Here is a 19,561-nt window from a genome sequence, read left to right as displayed (position 1 = left end):
CTATCTCTAGTAAGAAATAGATGATTCATACTCCCTCTAATCTCAAAGAAAGAATCACTTTAGGAGTATTTGCAGAACCAGCTTGTATTTGCTTTGAAGCCCTGTTGTGTTTGCTGATTTTCTGTGTAAGCTGGGCAGAGTTCACCATGCCATCTTTGTCTAGGACTGAATGTCACTTTCTATTTTTAGGTTTTAAATTGCTTATAATTTTGCCAAAGAGCAACCACTTGTACTTCAAGTTTCCATGCTGGGGAACATCATGCTGTTTGTTTTAGAACATTTCGGCTAAAACAATTCAGCCGTTTCCAAGAATGACTTTTGGAGGAAATGCTTTAATTTTCTCTAACTAAGCTATGCTTACTTTTTTTCCCCATTGTTGTTACAAAGCTTTACACTTTCAAGATTTATAGCAAAAGATGAATTCTGAAGGGGGTCTTTTTTCCCTTATCAGCTTCTCAAAAATTTCAGTTTCCCTTATGTTCAATTAGTTTCTCATTGCAAAAAATAAATTCTTGAACCTTTGCATTTCCAATATCCATACTCATCATGGTGTTATGGGGCAAGACAGCAGAGTATTCCCTGAAAGGATGTTCCTTGTGGCTAGGGACTGGATCTTTAAGATCCCTGTAAGACCCCTGTACCATCAGACCATTCAAAAGTAAAAATTATAATGTGGATGAAGTGTAAACCTGTAATCACATTCCTGTGCCTGATACAGAATTTATGTTACACTTGCATTAAGGCAAGATTAATTGTATTTATTTGGCACAAAGCCTGTCAAAACTTTTTCAACACAGCAACCCAGCATAATGAGTCCATCCTGGATCAGCACTGAGGCAGACAATTGGGATAATTTGATCTTAAAACAGACTGACTTCATTACAACAACTATATCACAATAATATCACTGTATCTCAAGTCACACTCCTCTTGACACGTCAGCAAATAGCTTCCAGCTAATTATGGGTTACAAAGGACCCTGTTGCAGTATAAATCTGAAAAAGACTCATACTCTCATACTGTATTTACCACAGAATTTGATAAAGGTGAAGCAATACAGAAGACTACAGAGACAAATAAAAAGAATGGTTAGGCAGCTGTAGGGTGCCCAGGAGAAATGATAGCTGTCCCTAGATCCTTGTGTGCTGCTGGCAAGCCACATGAGGCTTGCTTCAGTTCCTGCCTAATTTCTCCTGGGTTATGCATTTGAGTTCCTTTATCCAACTTTTAGCAAACATGGAGTATTCCCAACTGCAGCTGAAGTCAGGGAGAACTGTGCTTTTGACCCAAATGAGGTTTTCCCAGGGCTATGTTTTATGCTTATGCAGCTGGGATTATTTTTCAGATGATTCATGTACCTAATGAAATTCTGAAGGAGAGAGAACACTCATGTTCATGGATGCCTTGAGAAGAGAAGGATTTTGTTTTTGGGAAGGGACCCCATAAGACACAGTGGAAAAGCCAAGAGGAATAAATAAATTTCAGAGCCATTGTTTATCAGGAAAGAGAACAGGGCATCTCCATGAGAAAGCCAGGATGGGAGCACTTAAATAAAAATTACATTACACTGCATAAGCAAAAGAAGTTCAAATGAAAGTAGTGTTTTAATTTCTTCTTTTTTCCTTAATTTCTATGTTTTTTACTTTGCAAGTTCAGTTACCTTCTTTAGAAAAAAATGGTTATAAGATTGCGCTGTATGCCCACCTTTCAATTCTCCCCCTGTAGTTCTGACAGAGCTGACCATTTCAACTACAAATGGTCTAAAAGCTAGTTAAATTTTATGAAAATTATCTCTAGGCTAAAGGAGGAAGACCCAAACTAGCACCCACACTCAGGGCAAAGCTGGCAAAATTCAGCCATTATGCCACTGTCTGACCACGTCTGGACAAGCAGCTACTGCACATCACCTGTGTGGTGAGGAGGTTATGGGCAATGTCCTAAAATCTGTAGGACACCAGGGTTCACTAATTCCCCAACTTCCTGTGACTGCACCATTGTATGTACTGAGCATGCACCAATTCACAAATAATATTAGGAGAAAATCTGTTAGCTAAACAGTGTTCTGAAACAGGATTACTTATTCAGTTAGGAAACATTAACCCTCAATGCTATTTTGTTTGCCATTTATATTCATTTTAATTTGTGAGTCCATAATGTCATTTGCAAGACAAGCCCATAAATTCCACCTGGCTATTACAGGCATAATTACAAAAAATGCGAAAGCTTCGTCTCTAAAAAAGCTTCATCTCTAAAATTGTTTCAATCTTAAGCTAGATTTTAACATACTGTTTATAAGTTTAACAAACAAGATTAGAAAAAGCATGGTTTCTTCCCTAAAACAGGGGATTGTATGATTTTTCTTCATATATGTTTTAGCTTTAAATACATTATTTCATTCCAATTGTGGCATAAAATGTTCCACAAAGGTTTGGACAGCAACAAATTTAAAAAATGCCTCCTTCTGGTAAACTTTTACTGGAGCACTCCCAAAATTTCCATGAGTTCAGAAATGGAATATAATATAATTCTGCAAAGACTGTTATGGTGATCAGATAATGGACATCACTTCTGCTTGGAAAGCAATTAGAATCAGGTGCTCTTTCCTGATGTGGTCTGAAATGAATCCTGTTCTTTGAAACCTGAGCTCTGGGGATTTAGCACATTTGATAAAAGCATTCACTGACAACTAGAAAAGCTAATAACTTTACAGCTCAGGCTGTCATGTGCACTGAATTTATGTATGAAAATGATGCATCAATGCATATTAATTATGAAAATTCTCCTGCATTATTAAGAAATGCAAAGTATCTATTTATTAAACATATAAATATTATGCTTTGCAAGTTTCATTGTCAACTATTGAGACATAATGAAGCACCTTATGATTTATTATTCTATTGCAACAATGGCTTTACTAGAGTCATAGAAAAAAATAATTTACATTATTGCTAGAAATCAACACCACTCGTATCCTGCCCTAGTAGGGGTGAACAGTAAGGCTTCAGCATGTTCATTTTACATGGATGGACCCTACGTGATGTTTGGGTTTTCTTCACCCAAAATTTACTTTGCCTGATAGCTTCTAAATAGCTGTTCCCACAACCAATTTGCTCCAGGGCAGTGCAGCAGAAAGCAAGCAAAGGAACAGGCAGGAACCCCACAGATGCTCCAACATCAGACCCTAGTAACCAAGTATTACTAAATCAGGCAGAGGCAGGGAGAGGCTCAATAGCAAAGTCTCTCTTCTGTGGTCTCCCCTTCCTAGGAAATGTGTGATTTCATTTCGGTGATGGCCCAGACAAATTTAACTTCCAAATGGATATGCAAAATGTATATGTTGGGCCTGAACAACTGAAGCACATGGAAAGTTCCAAGTCAAAGTTGTATTACCTTTGCATTATTTATCAACCACAGTAAAAAGTCTTCACTAGAAAGTGTGAGGAGGACACCCTACTTGATCCTGCTACTGTGTTGGGAAGTTAGCAATTAAAATCATCTCTACATGAGAACCTGTGGCTTGGTTCCCAGAAATCAGAAGAGAGTTTTGCTTGCTCTATGGAAAGTATGCCTGTAAAGCGTCTTGGAAAAATTATTCAAACTATGTAAGGTGTTTAGTGCTTTAAGTTTTAATCCTTTTTCAGCCAGCAGGTTCCAAAAGGAAGGAGAATGAAGTTCAGCTGTATTTCTCCTCCAAGACAGAATGAACTGTGTTATTTCTACAATACATTGGTATCAGCATGTCACGTTTCAGTGAATGCTTAATATATGTTGTGCTGGTCTTTTTTTTTGCTGATGCCCAAATGTCTACATTCTAGTTTGATGCCAAAGTTGCCACAAAGGTCTTTTTTAACTGTTTCACTCAGTTCTGTAATAGAGAAACCTATTTGAAATAAACAGCCTCCAGAAAGCTCTAAGCACAGCTACTAGGAAGTGGAGACCTGCTGTAACATCTGTTTTATCTCTATGAAATATTCTTTATTTCTGCTTGTTTGTTTATCTGTTAGTCACACTTAACATCAGTCTGAGATTAAAATGAAGTTCTAACCGTATTTCCCAATTAGTGATTTTTAAGGGATCACTATTATTACAAGTAAGATAGGATTTCTGAGGTCCTTATGGCCATCCTTTCCCCTGAGGGATCTTTGTGTGTATTTTGTGCCCCTTCCCCACTGAGAAGCCACACAAGGCTTAGATCAGACTGGAGTCCAGCAAAGCCCACACCTTCCAAACTCCTGTAAGGCTGTGACTATCTACAAGTACCCCTTAAGTTCTTCTGCTGTGTCTCTGTAGACTGCTCTCAGTGGGTACAATGGCCATTCACAGGAGCTGAGGCCCTTTTTGGGATGCACACTTCTCACAGAGAGGAACCTCTGTCATCCTCCCAAGAACAGAAAGACCATGGAACTGGCTTAACTTGCTGTCTAGGGAAATTCTCCAAGAAGCACTTGAACTGCAGCCTATCTGTAAGTGCCACAGCCCAATTCAGGGTCAGGAACCCTGCCCTGGAAACAGGATAAGCTCCTGTAGCAGTCTCTATTAAGAGACTGTTAATGCTCTATTAAGAGCATATATTTGGACCTCAGCAGAAGACAAGTGCTTTAATCAAACTGTCCAGGTTCCAACACAAGCGCTTGGGCTGTTTTTGTTTGCCAAGTGTCTTACTGAGATAGAGTTTGGGTACTGCACAAAAAATTTTCCATATTACTCACTGGTTTCAGATTCAGAGTTTTTAGATAACAGTTTATCTATCATCTAGGCAGGCAACAACCCAACTCTGCCACATGCAAAGGACATCATATTTGCAAAGCAGCGGGGAGTGATCAGCCTTTTGGTAAGAAGAAAACACTTCCCTGAGTGAATCACTGAGAACTCCAAGGGAGGCCCAAAGCAGAAAAGGAGGTATAAAAATCAACAGCCTGCATGAACCTGGGACTGTTTGATGTCCCTGCTGCCTGGGAACTCAATGACCATATTTCTGATTTCATGCACCAGACAGCAAATAATTGGTTAATACCTAAATTCAGCTTTTCATCTGCAAAACAGGAAAGAAGGACAGGTATTTTAGAGTAAACAGCCTGAACTGGATGGTTTTTTTTCAGTTTCTGCTGCTGGTACCTCTATAAACCTTCAAAATTCTGTCATCTATCTTACAGCCTTTAAATACTTTTTTTTGGTATGAGCTAATGTTAATGTGTTTTGCGCCAGATGGTTTGCTAGATAACTGATAAACACCGGGACACGTGTTCTGTGTCATGGCCATCCTTGGCCAGGGTGGGGAGACGAGACAGGCTGGCCAGGAATGGCATCTCAGTGCAGCTGAGCAGCCTCTCCGGGAAGTGGAGGGTGACATTGCCATCTAGCTGCACGTAGAAAAACTGGGATGTAGGTGTTAGCATGGATAAAGCATCTCTAAGAGACCTCTGTTAGCCAGGAAAGGTTGCTGGCAGCTGCCAGAGAAGATCCCTGACTGAGGGAGGATTCCCCACTCTTGGCACCAGTGCCACAAGAAGGGTCAAGGATTCAGCTACTGAAATCTGCACTGGTTCTCAGATGCTTAAATGTCTCTGAGCCCTGAGTGACCTGACCCTAAGTGACATAGAAGTGTAAATCCCATTGATTTACTCTGGAGTATTAAAGAATTAAAATCAGTCTAATTGGTTGATAAAGCTTGTTTGTATTTTTATCAATGTGACAGCACTCAAGCCCTCTCCCTCCTTCCAGCACTTGCCAGCATTATCCAGTGAAGACTTGTCACAGGAGACTCTTGCACAAACGTGGGATCCTACATAACTAGCCTATAAACAGGCTTCTGCTCCTGAAATCTATTACACTTTTGACCAGATACTGCTCTGCATGCAGTCCTGCTTACAGTCACCACACCCACAGAAACAGAACACCCAGTGATTGCCAGACCACCCTGAAATAATCACAAAATCTGTTTGTAAACAAGGCTGAGAATATTCACTTCATTCAATAGAGGTATGGGTTAAAACATAAAGTTGCAATAGTAGAAATACTTTAAAAATGAAAGCCCAAGACAAGAAAAATCAACTTTAGGTCATGACTCAATAAATTCTACCAGTAGGCTAAAAGCAGCTCAGGTTGTCTCTAAATTAAATTAGGTTTTCATATGGAGACCACAAAATGCAGCAGCCCAGAGCACATGCTGAATTCCCAACTTCTGAGGGAACAGAGCCTGAACAAGAATGGGGGTGTGGGTCTACACACATTCTCACACCTGGTTTTCCTTTTGTGGTGGCTTCGTAAAATGCATTTGAAATCCACCTTTGACAGAACCAAAGGCATCAGATATTACATTCAATAAACACCTGGCTCAGGAAAACATTGCTGCATACACTTCTGCACTGCAAATGCAATGGAAAGAAATAGCAGAATTTCTGTCTAAAAAGTCAAAAATCAGTCCAAAGTATTTATGTGGTTCCACTATGTGTCATGCTGGTATCTTGGGACTTTCACTTGCTTTGACTGTTATCCTCTTTCCAACATTAAAAACCTAAACAAATGGGTACAATACCCTTTCCACATAAAAAACAGAAGTGAGCTTTCACTTTTTAATGCAAATCCAATAAAAATACTGGTTTTATAAAGCATTTACTCTAGTGCCCTCTATTGCCAAATCCCCGAAATAGCCAGCATTACGGATACTGGCACAGCAGCACTTCCTTTTGTTTTCCTTTTAGGAGAAACACAATGAAAACACATCAGGAAAGAAAAGTATAGTTTAGGTCTCTCCATCTGTACACTCCCGTGTCAGAACCGTGAGTTCTTGACCAGACCTGAGTTAACAAACTCCCTCTTCTTGCTGGAATTGGTAACAAACAAGAGTTACAAGTTCACAGAGGAGATGGATCATAGAAAAACAGTCCCGAGAGCTCAGAAGGGCTCCCTGCTTTACCTGGCCACAACACTGGGACTGGGAGTCAATTCTGAATAGCTGCTGCAGCATCAATGATCACTCCATTAGAGGAGTGAAACAGCAGTTTATATCTACCAGGACAGAAGCCAGACCTTTAACTGACAGATCACATGAAATTTAAAAGCTTGAACCTTCTGCCAAACAAAACCTGCAGTCTCTTCTGTTTAAATGTGAGATCAGAACACAGTTGACTCAAACCCATCAAATTAAATGGAGTTTAATACAAAAATAGTTGCATTTGTGCAAATTACCCCTCATGCTGGGTACAGCTCAATTCTAAACCTGCTTTTGCATACTGCATTCAAGCTTGGTCTATGTTTACATCTCAAGCTCTAATGTTACATTATCTCTTTAAAACAGGTAATTCCAAACTACTAATTCATTAATGTTACTCTTCATAAATGACCAATTCCCAGCTTTTATTACAAGGGTTATGAGTCATCATGCCAGCCCTGGAAGTGAATCTTGAAGCAGCTGTGCTGGAGAGGTGCATAGCTAAACGCACAACAGTTTGTCATCATCGTCCACTCATCCTCCTGCTAGTGCTGAGGGCAGCAAAGAGGTGCATGGAGAGAAAGGAACAGCATCTTCCAACTGCTTTTGCTGGACATTGGCAAAAGAGACAAGAGAGGTAGCATCAACAAGAGATGTTGAGCTTCAGAGCTACAGTTCCCAAATGCCTCTATGCTCTATCTATCATCTCTGTTAGGACAAAGCTCTCTCCATCATTCCCACAGGTGGCCACTCTCCTTCTCAGTACCCCTGCAAGGGCCTCACTGGCCCAGAGACTGCAAGGGCTCCAGAGAACTGTGGGGGTGACCAGGAGAGTCCATGCAGGAGACACAGGCCTGACCACAGGGACTGCACGGGTGTCACCCACCCCTGGCCTCTGGGACACAGGGAGGCAATGGCTGTCACCAGCTGGCTTTTGACAGGAACACTGAAGTACAGTGACATTGTCTGTTCATTAATTTCCCAGATAGCCAAACAGTCTCCCAAATGAAGGTATGCTGCCTCTACATACCCAAGCTATTGCCAGAATAATCCAATTAAAGGTGTCACAGAAGGACATGGGCACTCATAGCATAAGCCCATAACTAATTGTTAATTGGCCAAATATGAAAACAAACGAATTAATTTACAAATGTTTAAACCTAAGACAATCTAAGTAGACATACTGAGCTAACACTGTCCTCCCATCCCAGATGTGTTACAGATGTATTTTGTCAGCTGGATATATTTTGAAAAGAGAGCTGAAAGGCTGAGTTTTTGTACTGCATGATCACTTAAAGCTTTATATGTTAATTCTTTGAGGAGGTAGCAAGTTTAAAGCACACCATCATACCCATGTAAAGACTTCCACTTATTTTCCATAACATACATTCTTACATAAATGTTATTTTATATTGGATGCTTAGTCATTCTGACCAAAAGTCCTTTGAAACCAATAAAAATATTCTAACTTTAACATTAGAGAAGGACTAAAGGTGTAACTCAATAGAATACGAAAGTTGCAAAAAATGTTAGCCAACAGCAAAAGGTAAAAATCAATTTCCAGATGCCTGAAATACAGTCAGTTTAAAATTCTGTCAATAAATTCTCACTTTCTGCCCTCTGTAAGAACCTTCCAAAGTACCTAGTAGAAATAGTAGCTCAAAATGATGAGAACTCTCACCAGATGAGAGCTGAGAATAAAGGTCTTCATGACCCAGCAGAATTTGGCAAGAAGCAGGACACAAAATCACCCACCTCAGACAGACTTGATTTCTGTAGCTATTTATTTATTGTAATGGCTGCAGAACAAGCAGGGTTTGCTCCTGGGGCAGTTTTGCAAAGTTAAAAAAAAATTAAAAATCAGCAAGCATTGTGCTTTTTATGTTTTCCACAGGATAAGATGGGATTCTCCTCTGAGCATGTTTAAAATCTGGTTTTCTTTTCTATATAAGCCTAAAAAATATCATAAAGGTTTAAATCAATGCAGATCATAAAATTATCTCTTCCAGGGGGGCGCATTAGTTGCTTAAGGAGAAACTGCATGAAACAGTAACAGTTGTGAGATCTGAACCACAAAATTATCTCAGACTAATCCTTAATTGTTAAAAATTATCTTAAACCCTTAAGCAAGAAGATTTATGTGTCTTTCAAAGCTTTTATTGTAGTTCAATTATCATAATATGGAATATTCTTATTTTTCCAGACCCTGTTTAAATCTTGTTACATTCCTGACCTCAGCAGCATCCTCTGGTAATGAGTTCTACAATTTAATTACATGCTGAATTAAAAATAATTTTGAAAAATCCTTTTATCTGCTTTATATTTGCCACCCCTCACCTTATTCCTCTGCTATGAGACAGAGAAAACAGGAGTTACTTGTCTATTTTGAATTTTTGCATCGTTCTAGTGTCTTATCATGGCGCTTCATGATATTTTTTCTAATTCCTTTGTATTTTGTACTCATGTACTTTATCATGATAAAATTTCTAGTCACATGATGTGCCAGCGTAAGTTCTCCTAAGATGCTGTAGGAAAAATTCAAATATATTTGAAAGAAATGAAGGCTCCAGAACTCTAAAATCCACATCACTTAGTTTAAGCCTCTTATAAAATGTTATGTATGCTTGATCAAACTAAATGCAGTTAAAAGATTATCAGCTATATTTAGTATATTCTGAACCACATCTAAGACTTTTTTTTTAATACCTCAATAAGTAACTTATTAAAAATCAGCTGCTGAAGATCACCCACAAATTTCCTTCCGTCTTTTAGAGCTTTGCAAGGAGCACATTAGATGTAGGCCAAAATCTGTGGTCAACAATCCCAAAGTACCCATCCAAGGGCAGGCTGAAAAACTAAGAATTTTTAAGGACAGCAACCTAATTATGCTTTGACAGCTCTTTCTAAAATTGTGTCAAATGCACCTTTCTGAACACAGTGACCTACAACAGCACTAAATTCGTTGTTATACTTAAAAAACTAATTTTGTGCTTTGGCAGATCTTGTTTCTGGGTCAAGCAGAGAGAACAAGGCATCCTGAGACACGGAGTGACAGAAGCAGAACAAGAGCAACAAGTCTGAGGGTACTATGCAGAGGCACAGTGCCCATCTCTTGGTTCACATGATGAATGAGACCACCCACAATCTATGATCTTCCTGACATGTCCAAACAATGAATTTTTCTCTTTTGTTGCTATTAAAATGTTAATTTATCTATTAAAGCACAAGTGGCCAAAAATTATCGGTAAGCATTACTGAAAGCTTTAATTGCCAGCTGGGTTATTCATCTGTGGGGCAAGCCTATCGACACAGAATTGTTCTGCTGGGTCATCCTGAATCAAAAATTCTGTGAGTGACAGTCCTGGAGTAAAACACACCAGAAGGACAGCAAAAAGTTGGATTCTAGTATGCTGGAAGCAAAGGTAAATCTCTGTGTACCAAGGGATGGTAGCCAGTTCTGTCAGGGTAGATGGTCAGTACTGCTCAGGGTAGGCTTTTGTGTTGAATAACTCTCCCAGAAGGACAGGAGGGCGCCTTGGTAAAGAATTACCAAAACACAGTGTTTCAGAGTCGAGGAAGTTTAGGAAATGGGTAATTTTGTAATTCACCAAACAAAAGGAAAATTCTGGACACGGAAGAAGGAAGCAGAAATGTCCATGGACTTCAGGGCAGCTAAGGTTTAACTCACAGGTGTAACTTGCTGTCTTTGTACAGACTAAAGAGCAATCAGGAGCTGTGCCTCCTCCCCTGTGAGAGGAGCATCAGGACTTCAGCTTCCAGCTTATGAGACTGCCTTCTGTAAACTTACAAGAAATTTGAGTTGAATTTTCACACAGATTTTTTTCTGCTTGGACTCAACCTTCTGCTGAAATGGCACAATTCCATCAAACCCACAATTTTGTGACAAATATCTCATTGCATAGGTAGCAAAGGACTTTTACAGCACTCCAGACACAATTTACAAATTCAGTTCAAAAGAGATGCTAAAACATACACTAAAATGATAGTAAAAGGGTACATCTTATTCAAACCACTAGATGTAGAGGGAGAAGGAAGGCAACTCACAAAAAGCATTCTTTTTAAAGTATTCAGAGTTCACTTCATTTCTTGTTACAAGTCATGGATGCAATAATTTTTTTGCAATACTGGAGGAAGAGATAACTCATGCATGCAAACATTTTCACATGTGTGTAACCCAGCTAGCAATTAAAGCTCTCAATAACATTTACTGATAGTTTTTCAGTAATAAAAGAGATGCAGGAATGATCTGATGTGTTATGAGGACTCAGGATGATTTCGTATATTAGGAGGACCTGAGATTACCAGTATTCCAAGAAAGGTTCAAAACTCTAGATTCATCAAGGAAAGTTTAATGCAGACTTCAATGTCCTGGCATTTCCTTCTGAATATTTGAAATCTGTGGACTCCTTTGGAAAGAAGTCGCGTGTCATTTAGACAGGGGGCCTAACAACCTTTCTGTGACAGATTTCAGATGGCACATCTCCTTTCAAGAGTCATAGATCTCTTGTCTGAAGTACAACACTAAGCTGTGGAACTGACCCAAATTCTACCTCATGCAAACACAAACTTGTTATTAATGTTGCAGAGTTGAAAAGTTCACCATCTTGTTCCAAAGAGTCCCAACCAAAAGAAAACTGACCTTGTACCATTAGTCCCTTAAGAAGAACAGCAGGAACTCGGCTTCCCCTGCTACGACATGGCATGTTCTTCCAACCCCTGAGAACACACCTCAGCCTTCACAGACATGCTAAAGGGACAAACCCATGTTTGGGCCTTAAGGGTGTCTATGAGAATGTTACTCTGAGAGATGCAAACAGTTTTCTGCCAGGCCTGGACAAGGATCAGAGCACTGAGTTGCTGTGAGGAACACTGCCTTTTACTAAGTGGTGAGCTGAGCTGTGCTGCATTCCAGCTGATAAAAGGGAAGAGAAGGCAAGGGTATCACTGCTGAACACAAGCCCCTCTAAGCTGCCCATCACTTTGTGTGAACACTGGTGCAGTGAGTTAGAGTCTTTAGTCAGTTCAGTCTTTGCACGGCCTTCTAGATCAATTAACAGCTCAAGGCAATTCCAAATAATTTTCAGGCAATTATTTGAGTCATATTAGAGCTCCTATATGCATACCTAAGGAAGAAACACAGCAAAAACAAGATACCAAATATCAGTGATGTGAATAAATTATGCAGCTGTAAGGGAACTCTTTGTCAGAACATGCCTGATGAACCTTCTATTGCATTTCCAGGATATTTTGACAGTTTCTCCTAATGAGCCTCCAAGAATGAAAAAATGCAAAAATGCAAACAATTCCAGACTGGAAAAGTTAACCAGTTCAATGAAAACAGATTTTTTTTCTTTTTTCCGTTTTTTTTGTTTTGTTTTGTTTTGTTTAGCAGGAAAAAAACTCTGGGGAAAAATAGCAGCAGACTTACCAGGAGATTTCCAGAGAAGTTTTACCGTCCTCCTCCTCGAGCTGCTCAATGATTTAGGAAACCTGTAAAAAAACCGTGCTATCCTCCTGATGGTTTTGTTCAGATCATTTCTCACTGCCATGGCAGAAGGGGCTCCACACTACCCCAGGAACCAGAGGCACATGTGTGCAGAGGAGAGAGCAGAGCCCGTGGACACCCGCAGCGAGCGCGCTGCTCTGAGCTCAGCGGCTCAGGACCACCTGTCAGCCCTAAATCCCCTCCCTCCCCGTCGCCGCGCTCTCAGCCCTCCAGACCTCCCTCTGCATTACAAGAAGCAGCTATTTTAATAGATGCTCAGCTAAAGAAAGACCAACTCTCTGGAGTCTTAACCTGTTACTGTGTTTCCAATGATATTAAGGCATGTTTTCTGCAGGAAAGGCTTTGAAGGGCTCCTTTGTTCATCTCTAGCTACCTTCTCCAGGCTGAAAACAAATAAACAACAAAGCTGATAGCGGCAAGTCCTCTTTCAAAATCCCCTAATGTAAACCAACAGAATTTTCTCTGGAGAGAGTGTCTCTCAAAGACTTTTTTCTGAAGGTTCTGAGCAGCAAATTTAACAGAGATTTCTATGGATACACATGTGGTTCAAAACGCAACTTTCCTCTTAATGGATTTTAAGGCAAATGCAAGAGTCAAATCATTCACTGCCACAATTTACTTAAGAATTGAGCATCTATCACGATATCTCTATACAAATAAATTAACAGCATCTCAGTACATAGCCTACATCTGCTCCAGTCATGGTGCTTATTAAATTGTTAATCCAGGGATGCTATTTACAGCAATGTCCCCTGCAACATTTATCAAAACTTCTAGTATACACTCTTAAACAGCAAAAGTATGTAACCATTTCCCAACTACGTGTCCAGCTTCTCACATTTGATTTGATTTTTTTGCTTCTGCTAGATCTGAATGGCAGAAATCCCTGGAAAATGAAGACTAATGTCATTACAAAACAAAGGTCCTTTTGTATCAACCTTTAAATGACAGAAAGTAACAGCTTTGTTACACCAGCTATGTTCACAGCACACAGTTAATAAATCTTCCAGAATTCACAATGTATTTTTCTACACTAAAATATGTGAAGTATTTAACCCCATTTTATACATCTGACTTTTTAAACATACTGCTGCCTGTCAGGATGGAGCTACTGGTGTCTGATTGCATTTCCTGTTGTCAGTGTGTCTCTAAAAACAAATAAACATTTCCATTTATACTGTATCTGTCACAATTCTTTAGCCAGTGCCAATGAAAAGAGCAGAAGGCAGGACACAGACCACTGGATTTTGTCTTGTTTGAGCTCCACCCTGTCATACCAGAAGGAATTTAGTAGCAAAGTGACGGTTTTAGCACAAGTAGGAGGTCTGTCACCCAATTCAGAACAGGCAAGGAGCAGAGTTAAAGGCCCAACAGACAACTTGCTTCTCTCAGGAAACAGAAGGGGTCTGAGTGTGTATTGGCATCTGCCCAATATAAGATCAAACAATGACTTGTTTTTTTCTGAAATTTATACACATAAAATTAAATTAAAATCAAAGTAGCATTAAAAAAAGTGAACGATTTCAAACCCTAAGTAAATATGTAATAAATTGACCAGTTTTGCAATTTGTCAAAGAATCCATATATATATATATATAGAGATATATATATATGTCCTTTAGCAGGATATGAAGGGCACAGGAACAATGCTGATACAGTATCTTTGTACTGGTATTTTATGAGGCTTAAAAAAATACTCAGTAAAACATATCCAGTTGGAACAACATAAGGGGATAAACTGACTTTGTTGATGACAGTAACAAACCTGTGGATGTTTATCCCTTACAATGTTTAGTGAAACAAAAATAGGCAAGAGCATAAAACACTGTGTACTACTTTAAACAAACAGAACTTACTCCATACAAAAAACATCACTGGGATGAATCTGACAATTATACTATGTAACAAACCAGGTAGTACAGCTGAGAACACAGACCTGAATTCAAGCTAAACTGAACGGCAATGGTTAGAACATAATAATTTCACAACTTCTCCATCACTTTACATTTTTAGGCCATAGTTAGGCCAAAATGTAAAGCTAATGAACAACAGCCTGCCTCCCACAGCTCAGGGATCAGGGGTGTGTGATGATGATGGGGGTTCCCCTCAACTTGAACTGCCAGCTTTAGAATATGAGCCACTGTGCTCTGCACAGGAATGCACTGCTCTCAGCTGGACTCAGGAAAGTCCACAGAGCTCCTCCTAAAACAGCTCTGGTTCCTCACATTACACTGATGTATTATTAAAGTTAAGAATTCACTGTATTAGAAAGGTACACAGGGCTGCATATGCACCTTTCAATCTACTCTGACAGGGAGACAGCACAGAGATACTTTGCAAGGAGGACAAAGGGACCTGAAATGTGAGCAGACTCAGACTCTTGATCCCTGCCTCCCTTTAGAGAAAAAAAGCCACGTAAGGTTTTTCCCTGCAAGAGGCTTCAACCCCCAGGTCATATTTTGCTCATCTGAGCAGTGTCTGGAGGAGGGCAGGGAATGACTGCTGCCTTCATTGCTGCCCCACCTGCCTGGGAAGGAGGTGAGCAGCTGTCCCCTCTGCTATGCAGCAGCCTCTGACCTCCCACCTCCCCACCAGAGTGCAGGGGTCAGAGCTCAGAGGGCCCCTGTGCAGGCAGGAATGCCCACAGAGCCTCCATGTGTGGTGCCCAGGGTGTCACCACCTGGGCAGCAGAGCTGGCTCCACCACACTGCTCTCTACATCTGCCTCCCAACCCACTTCCTGCATGGCAGAAACAGCTGGGAAGCAAAAGGGGGCTGAGAAACACCCAGCAGTTTGGACGTGTCCCTGTCTACCCCGACCAGCTCTGAGCAGAGGGGGACACACAGTGACCCCACTGCAGTGACATGCCCACTGACAGAGCTGAAAGAACAAAAATACCCCAAACTAACCTTCATTGCTACAATAAAATACTCCTAAATGAACTATTAACAACCAGCAGCGCTTGACTGGAATTATTCTCTTGGGGTGTGCTGAGTTTATATATTTTAAAAGTAAATTGTTTGCCAACATACATTTTTTAGAGCAACACAGCAGTGCTGAGATACCATAAAAATGAAGCCTAATAATCAGGAGGAGCACACACAGTGGTGCCAGATGTGGGGCGGATGCAGAACTCTCTGCTCTGGAGCAGAAGAGCATTTCTCCTCCGTGAGGACTCGCTGCCATTTCCACTCCCCCAGCTCTTAGGCAGCAAATGGCTGGGATGAGTAAAGGATTTCATTTGCTTTGACTTCAACTGCAACTTCTCCATTTAGTCTGGTTCCAGGAACAAAGATCCCCACACACCTGCTCACAGTAAGAACTGTGTGTAGGAGAACCTGAGTGTGTTAAGTAGTATCTGCTTGTCTACGTTGGCAAATGTCCCTATTAATTAGGCTCAAAATGAGGTTTTGCTGTCTTTGCAGGCAATAATGAATTTGGAAAATAAGGTGGTGTCTTTCCAACCTGTCCCAACGTGGAGGTGTGTCACTATGCTATACGCCACACACACAGGCACAGTTCAGAGTGGAGGAGTATTCACAAGGATATTTTCCATATTGATGGACCTTGAATTTCCAGAGAAGAAAGAAGAGACTTCCAGAACTCCATAAACTGTTTCCCTTCACGGTTTGTTTTTGTTTGTTTGTTTGTTTGCTTGCTTAGGGGTTTTGTTTTGGTTTTTTTTCTTGACAGAGATCTGAAACAGATTACAAGATTTTTGCAATGCAGAACTGGGTTATTCAGAGAAACACTGTAGCTATGCATTGAAACAATGGAATGTGTGAAACATATTTACCTAGAAATTATAAACAAAAGTTGCAACCTTCCTCAAACTCTGTTCAGCTGTATGCTAGAGTAAATTTTATCCAACTATCACCAAAAGGGACCCGCCTAAATAGTTCCTAGGATTCAGCACTCCTGCATTACCACGACACTGTCAAGACACAGCATCACTGATTTCATATCAAAACATAATTTTTAACATCATGATGTGTGGCAAGGCTATGCAGTTGCTAGGAAGTTAATAAAGAACACAACTAATGAAAGAAAAGAAACAAAAATCTGCTGTATTTGACTTTGAATCAGTGAAACTAGCACAATGCTTCCAATTTCCAGCTCAGCTGCTCATCCCTCCCTAATCCAAATAAGCAGCTATATTTGTGAGCTTTCTAAAAAAACTTTTGATTCTCAGCAGCTGCATGTACACAAAAAGAAAGGACTAAAAATTAAACAGTGATTGGCTATCTGCAATTTCCAAAACCTTGCCTCCTTTTGAAAGGTAGTAATTGAAGAACTGTAGTATTCAAACTGATGTGAAATACATCGTTATCAGATTTAATGATCTATTAATGACTCCTTTTGGAGAATAATTTGATTTCTCCCCTTAAGATGCAATGAGTTTCTCCTTAGCAATAGCTCCAATGAAACATGTCCTGGATTTTGAGGAGGAAAATCACTATTCAAAGCATGTTAGTTCATATCTGATTAGTTCTTGTTTAACTCTACAATATATTACACTGTAAATAAATACCTTCCTGCATTGTTACATGGAAAATAATGTTTCTTTGTGTATTTCAGCAATATTTCTTCTTGATTCTTTTCACTGTCGTCCATTGTACTGTACAGTCATTCCCTGTTTTATTTGAAATACTTCAATCAGTAAAATTTGCTGTAATTTGCTTTATGTTGTTTTCCAGATGCTGGGGATGTGCAGAGGCAGGCAGGAGCAGCAGAGTCCTGTGATGAAGTGTGTGAGGGAGGGATTGCTGTGCTGCTGCAGCTGAGCATCAGGAAGGCAATGCACCATTTCCTGGTGCTGCACTTGCTCCTTCTTAATGTGCTCTGGTTACAGCTTTACTGCATCTCTGCAGGTTTCTGTTCAAAACTAAAGCTGAATGAAAGATTATAAAGCCAGATGAAGAGAACAATAGTGTAGTGTGAAAATAACAGATTCATGCTAATCTTAGCTTTGCAGTAGATATTATATTAGTAGCAGCAAATTCAGGGAAATTATTGAACAGTCTTTAGGAAAACCACTTTTGTACGGAAACAGCCACACTGTAGAGCAGAGGAAAAATAAAACTCAAGGCTAAAACTGGAGAGAAGACACTGAGTTGCCTTGTGACACAGTTTGACACACAGGATTTGACTCAGCGCGAGACAGACCAACTTGCCCGTGGGCTTTGGTGACTTTGTGCCAAAATTAGCAGACTTCCCAGTGAGAGCTCACAGGGAACTATCATTGAGAGAAAACTGACTGAGGCAGAAAAGCAAAAACATCTTAAACCTTGCTAAAACAGTAAATTTGTTCAATCCTAATCTGATGAGTCTAAAACCTGATCATTTTTAGGGTGCAAGCAAGCTGTGACCCTCCTTCTTTAGACATCTCATTGCAGTTGGAGTGATTACTTGCTTTTTGCACTTGAGATTAACAAGGGTGTACCTTGTACATTTCTTCTCTCTTAGAGGAGTAGAATGTTTCTTACTTTAGCCATGGCAGCTACTAGATAATAAGTGAATGTTTAGAACAGGAGTATAAGAGAAAAATACAATACAAGAGGACTTTCACTGTAGCTCTTCATACTTTCTTCCAAGCTCCAACACTCACTGTCAGGCTATGGCACCCAAGCTTCTGATACAATGCACTCTTCCTTTACTGAGCAAAATAAAAAAGGCATTGCTCAATGCTCAGTACAGTGTGGAGACAACTGGCATGTCTAGCAGCTCCTAAAGCCACCCCGGCAGCGCACTGCAGGCCTGCATTTCACTGTCTGGATAAAGAGATCCCTCCAAGAAGGCTGGAGATTTCTGGCCAACCCCACTTGACAGCAGAAGGAGGAGATGACCACAGTCCCTGGACACGAGCTGATCTCTAATGTTGGCTTGAGCAGTGACCTCATGGGTAAAATGTTACTTAATATATTGGTGCTGCCTGCTTGGCTCACAGCAATTCAAACGTGGGGACTGCTTCCTCCTGTCCAAGCACACTCCCTAGTAGGGATGTTCACTGGCCTCCTACTGCTAGCCCTAAATGCAAAAAACCCCAAACCATGTTAGTCATTTAACAAAAATACATACTGTCCAGTAAAACCTTCAGTTCAACCTTTGTCTCCAGTGTGTTAAAATCACAGATAGTAGCAATATGTATATAGCATGCAGGCACAGCATAATTTAAAAGGCACCTGGATCATTACACCCCACAATGACCCAAACTCCTGCCCAAGCAGTGCTAATCTGCTGAACTTTGAGCATGGCATAACTGTATAAAACCAGCATCAAGTCACAAGAAGCTCTTGAAAGCTTTCCCATGACAACATCAAGTTCCTCCTTGGTTCCCCAAGACTTTCTCCAAGCAGACAATCAGGAGTTATCACACTGGCAAGAAATGCTACTAATTTTATTATTAAGATCTTTGCTTTTGTAAGCACATCATTGCTTTGATGTTTTCTTACACATCTTGAATTCACCCAAGGTTAGGAGCACTGCCTACAGAAACACCTGCTTTATCATGTCTCTACTAGCAGACCCCTTTCTGCTCCTGTGTCATCTCTCAAACACTGGTGTGTTTGAAACCAAGCCCTGTGGCATCTGTGGTCCTTCCCCCTGTGTGTGAAACAAAGCACAGGGTGTCTCACATCAAGATGCCCTGACCACTGAAAAATCCTCTGCAGGAGCTCCAAGTGCAGCTCCAAAGAGTGTGATGAAGACAAGTGGGAAAACCACAGAGCATTTTCAGAGCCTTTCTTTTCAGTGATGGCACATAAATGTAACAGGGTGATTTAGAAAATTTTTCTCTACCCTGCTATGCAGCCTCAAAACAACTGCTTGAATTCTCTGGAGTCTCTTAAGTCTGCATCTGAGACACTCAGACTCTGAAGAACACCATAACTAATAATTAACCATTTATTAATGAGAGGTGAAAACAAGAACAAAGAAAATGCTCAGAAACAGGTGAGAGTTTCTACATGGGACAGTGTATGGGTTAGGAGTGGAAGATGGGACTCACACAGGAATACAAATGTCAGAGCCTAAGAAAACAGGATCCACCATAACCTCAGTGAGGAATGACCACTCCCTGCAAACAGCAGGGGAGAGAACTCAGC

This window comes from Melozone crissalis, unplaced genomic scaffold, assembly GCF_028551555.1.
Source record: "Melozone crissalis strain CALT ecotype California unplaced genomic scaffold, PUWL_Pcris_2 ptg000004l_1, whole genome shotgun sequence".
Classification (NCBI taxonomy): Eukaryota; Metazoa; Chordata; class Aves; order Passeriformes; family Passerellidae; genus Melozone; species Melozone crissalis.
Note: the sequence above shows the minus strand (reverse complement) of the source record.